This window comes from Pleuronectes platessa, unplaced genomic scaffold (assembly GCF_947347685.1).
Source record: "Pleuronectes platessa unplaced genomic scaffold, fPlePla1.1 scaffold_41, whole genome shotgun sequence".
Classification (NCBI taxonomy): Eukaryota; Metazoa; Chordata; class Actinopteri; order Pleuronectiformes; family Pleuronectidae; genus Pleuronectes; species Pleuronectes platessa.
In genome coordinates, this window is record NW_026519166.1 from 404,639 (window position 1) to 409,948 (window position 5,310).

Here is a 5,310-nt window from a genome sequence, read left to right on the forward strand (position 1 = left end):
TTAAATCAAATTAATACAAAAACTGTGCTTGCACATCCTGTGGGGCGCAAATTATGTGGGGCGCACATCATGCGGCGCACATCCTGCTGCGCACATAAATAAAAATAATATGAAAACATTTTTACAGAAAAAAATATTTAAATCAAATTAATAAAAAACTGTGGTTGCACATCCTGTGGGGCGCAAATTATGTGGGGCGCACAGACTGCGGCGCACATCCTGCTGCGCACATAGATAAAAATAATATTAAAACATCTTTACAAAAAAAATATTTAAAACAATTAATAAAAAAACTGTGCTTGCTCATCCTCTGGGGCGCAAATTATGTGGGGCGCACATCCTGCGGCGCACATCCTGCTGCGCACATAAATAAAAATAATATTAAAAACAAATTACAATTTTTTTTTTTTAAATCAAATTAATAAAAAAACTGTCCTTGCAAATCCTGTGGGGCGCAAATTCTGTTGGGCGCACATCCTGCGGCGCACATCCTGCTGCGCACATAAATAAAAATAATATTAAAAACAAATTACAATTTTTTTTTAAAAATCAAATTAATAAAAAAACTGTCCTTGCACATCCTGTGGGGCGCAAATTCTGTGGGGCGCACATCCTGCGGCGCACATCCTGCTGTGCACATAAATAAAAATAATATTAAAAACAAATTACAATTTTTTTTTTTAAATCAAATTAATAAAAAAACTGTGCTTGAACATCCTGTGGGGCGCAAATTCTGTGGGGCGCACATCCTGCTGCGCACATAAATAAAAATAATATTAAAACATTTTTACAAAAAAATATATTAAAATCAAATTAATAAAAAAACTGTTATTGCACATCCTGTGGGGCGCAAATTATGTGGGGCGCACATCCTGCGGCGCACATCCTGCTGCACACATAAATAAAAATAATATTAAAAACAATTTACAATTATTTTTTTTTAAATCAAATTAATAAAAAAACTGTGCTTGCACATCCTGTGGGGCGCAAATTCTGTGGGGCGCACATCTTGCGGCGCACATCCTGCTGCGCATATAAATAAAAATAATGTTAAAACATTTTTACAAAAAAAAATATTTAAATCAAATTAATAAAAAAACTGTGCTTGCACATCCTGTGGGGCGCAAATTCTGTGGGGCGCACATCCTGCGGCGCACATCCTGCTGCGCAGATAAATAAAAATAATATTAAAACAAATTTACAATTTTTTTTTTTTAAATCAAATTAATAAAAAAACTGTGCTTGCACATCCTGTGGGGCGCAAATTATGTGGGGCGCACATCAAGCGGTGCACATCCTGCTGCGCACATAAATAAAAATAATATTAAAAACAAATTACAATTTTTTTTTTTTTAAATCAAATTAATAAAAAAACTGTCCTTGCACATCCTGTGGGGCGCAAATTCTGTGGGGCGCACATCCTGCGGCACACATCCTGCTGCGCACATAAATAAAAATAATATTAAAAACAAATTACAATTTTTTTTTAAAAATCAAATTAATAAAAAACTGTGGTTGCACATCCTGTGGGGCGCAAATTATGTGGGGCGCACAGACTGCGGCGCACATCCAGCTGCGCACATTAATAATAATAATATTAAAACATTTTTACAAAAAAAAATATTTAAATCAAATTAATAAAAAAACTGTGGTTGCACATCCTGTGGGGCGCAAATTATGTGGGGCGCACAGACTGCGGCGCACATCCTGCTGCGCACATAGATAAAAATGATATTAAAACATCTTTACAAAAAAAATATTTAAAACAATTAATAAAAAAACTGTCCTTGCACATCCTGTGGGGCGCAAATTCTGTGGGGCGCACATCCTGCGGCGCACATCCTGCTGCGCACATAAATAAAAATAATATTAAAACATTTTTACAAAAAAAAATATTTAAATATAACTAAAAAAAAACCTTGCTTGCACATCCTGTGGGGCGCAAATTATGTGGGGCGCAAATCCTGCGGCGCACATCCTGCTGCGCATACAAATAAAAATAATGTTAAAACATTTTTACAAAAAAAAATATATACATCAAATTAATAAAAAAACTGTGCTTGCACATCCTGTGGGGCGCGAATTCTGTGGGGCGCACATTCAGCTGCGCACATTAATACAAATAATATTAAAAACAATATACAATTTATTTTTTTTTTAAATCAAATTAATAAAAAAACTGTGCTTGCACATCCTGTGGGGCGCAAATTCTGTGGGGCGCAAATTCTGTGGGGCGCACATCCTGCGGCGCACATCCTGCTGCGCACATAAATAAAAATAATATTAAAACATTTTTACAAAAAAAAATATTTAAATCAAATTATTAAAAAAACTGTGCTTGAACATCCTGTGGGGCGCAAATTATGTGGGGCACACATCCTGCGGCGCACATCCTGCTGCGCACAAAAATAAAAATAATATTAAAACATTTTTACAAAAAAAAATATTTAAATCAAATTATTAAAAAAACTGTGCTTGAACATCCTGTGGGGCGCAAATTATGTGGGGCACACATCCTGCGGCGCACATCCTGCTGCGCACAAAAATAAAAATAATATTAAAACATTTTTACAAAAAAAAATATTTAAATCAAATTATTAAAAAAACTGTGCTTGCACATCCTGTGGGGCGCAAATTCTGTGGGGCGCACATCCTGCGGTGCACATCCTGCTGCGCACATAAATAAAAATAATATTAAAACATTATTACAAAAAAAAATATTTAAATCAAATTAATAAAAAAACTGTGCTTGCACATCCTGTGGGGCGCAAATTCTGTGGGGCGCACATCCTGCGGCGCACATCCTGCTGCGCATATAAATAAAAATAATATTAAAACATTTTTACAAAAAAAAATATTTAAATCAAATTAATAAAAAAATGTGCTTGCACATCCTGTGGGGCGCAAATTATGTGGGGCGCACATCCTGCGGCGCACATCCTGCTGCGCACATAAATAAAAATAATATTAAAAACAATTTACAATTTTTTTTTTTTAAATCAAATAAATAAAAACACTGTGCTTACACATCCTGTGGGGCGCAAATTCTGTGGGGCGCACATCCTGCGGCGCACATCCTGCTGCGCACATAAATAAAAATAATATTAAAACATTTTTACAAAAAAAATATTTAAATCAAATTAATAAAAAAACTGTCCTTGCACATCCTGTGGGGCGCAAAATTCTGTGGGGCGCACATCCTGCGGCGCACATCCTGCTGCGCACATAAATAAAAATAATATTAAAAACAAATTACAATTTTTTTTTTTAAATCAAATTAATAAAAAAACTGTCCTTGCACGTCCTGTGGGGCGCAAATTATGTGGGGCGCACATCCTGCGGCGCACATCCTGCTGCGCACATAAATAAAAATAATATTAAAAACAAATTACAATTTTTTTTTTTTTAAATCAAATTAATAAAAAAACTGTCCTTGCACATCCTGTGGGGCGCAAATTCTGTGGGGCGCACATCCTGCTGCGCACATAAATAAAAATAATATTAAAAACAAATTACAATTTTTTTTTTAAATCAAATTAATAAAAAAACTGTGCTTGCACATTCTGTGGGGCGCAAATTCTGTGGGGCGCACATCCTGCGGCTAACATCCTGCTGCGCACATAAATAAAAATAATATTAAAAACAAATTACAATTTTTTTTTAAAAATCAAATTAATAAAAAAACTGTCCTTGCACATCCTGTGGGGCGCAAATTATGTGGGGCGCACATCATGCGGCGCACATCCTGCTGTGCACATAAATAAAAATAATATTAAAACATTTTTACAGAAAAAAATATTTAAATATAACTAATAAAAAACCTTGCTTGCACATCCTGTGGGGCGCAAATTATGTGGGGCGCACAGACTGCGGCGCACATCCTGCTGCGCACATAGATAAAAATAATATTAAAACATCTTTACAAAAAAAATATTTAAAACAATTAATAAAAAAACTGTGCTTGCTCATCCTCTGGGGCGCAAATTATGTGGGGCGCACATCCTGCGGCGCACATCCTGCTGCGCACATAAATAAAAATAATATTAAAAACAAATTACAATTTTTTTTTTTTAAATCAAATTAATAAAAAAACTGTCCTTGCAAATCCTGTGGGGCGCAAATTCTGTTGGGCGCACATCCTGCGGCGCACATCCTGCTGCGCACATAAATAAAAATAATATTAAAAACAAATTACAATTTTTTTTTAAAAATCAAATTAATAAAAAAACTGTCCTTGCACATCCTGTGGGGCGCAAATTCTGTGGGGCGCACATCCTGCGGCGCACATCCTGCTGTGCACATAAATAAAAATAATATTAAAAACAAATTACAATTTTTTTTTTTAAATCAAATTAATAAAAAAACTGTGCTTGCACATCCTGTGGGGCGCAAATTCTGTGGGGCGCACATCTTGCGGCGCACATCCTGCTGCGCATATAAATAAAAATAATGTTAAAACATTTTTACAAAAAAAAATATTTAAATCAAATTAATAAAAAAACTGTGCTTGCACATCCTGTGGGGCGCAAATTCTGTGGGGCGCACATCCTGCGGCGCACATCCTGCTGCGCAGATAAATAAAAATAATATTAAAACAAATTTACAATTTTTTTTTTTTAAATCAAATTAATAAAAAAACTGTGCTTGCACATCCTGTGGGGCGCAAATTATGTGGGGCGCACATCAAGCGGTGCACATCCTGCTGCGCACATAAATAAAAATAATATTAAAAACAAATTACAATTTTTTTTTTTTTAAATCAAATTAATAAAAAAACTGTCCTTGCACATCCTGTGGGGCGCAAATTCTGTGGGGCGCACATCCTGCGGCACACATCCTGCTGCGCACATAAATAAAAATAATATTAAAAACAAATTACAATTTTTTTTTAAAAATCAAATTAATAAAAAACTGTGGTTGCACATCCTGTGGGGCGCAAATTATGTGGGGCGCACAGACTGCGGCGCACATCCAGCTGCGCACATTAATAATAATAATATTAAAACATTTTTACAAAAAAAAATATTTAAATCAAATTAATAAAAAAACTGTGGTTGCAAATCCTGTGGGGCGCAAATTATGTGGGGCGCACAGACTGCGGCGCACATCCTGCTGCGCACATAGATAAAAATGATATTAAAACATCTTTACAAAAAAAATATTTAAAACAATTAATAAAAAAACTGTCCTTGCACATCCTGTGGGGCGCAAATTCTGTGGGGCGCACATCCTGCGGCGCACATCCTGCTGCGCACATAAATAAAAATAATATTAAAACATTTTTACAAAAAAAAATATTTAAATATAACT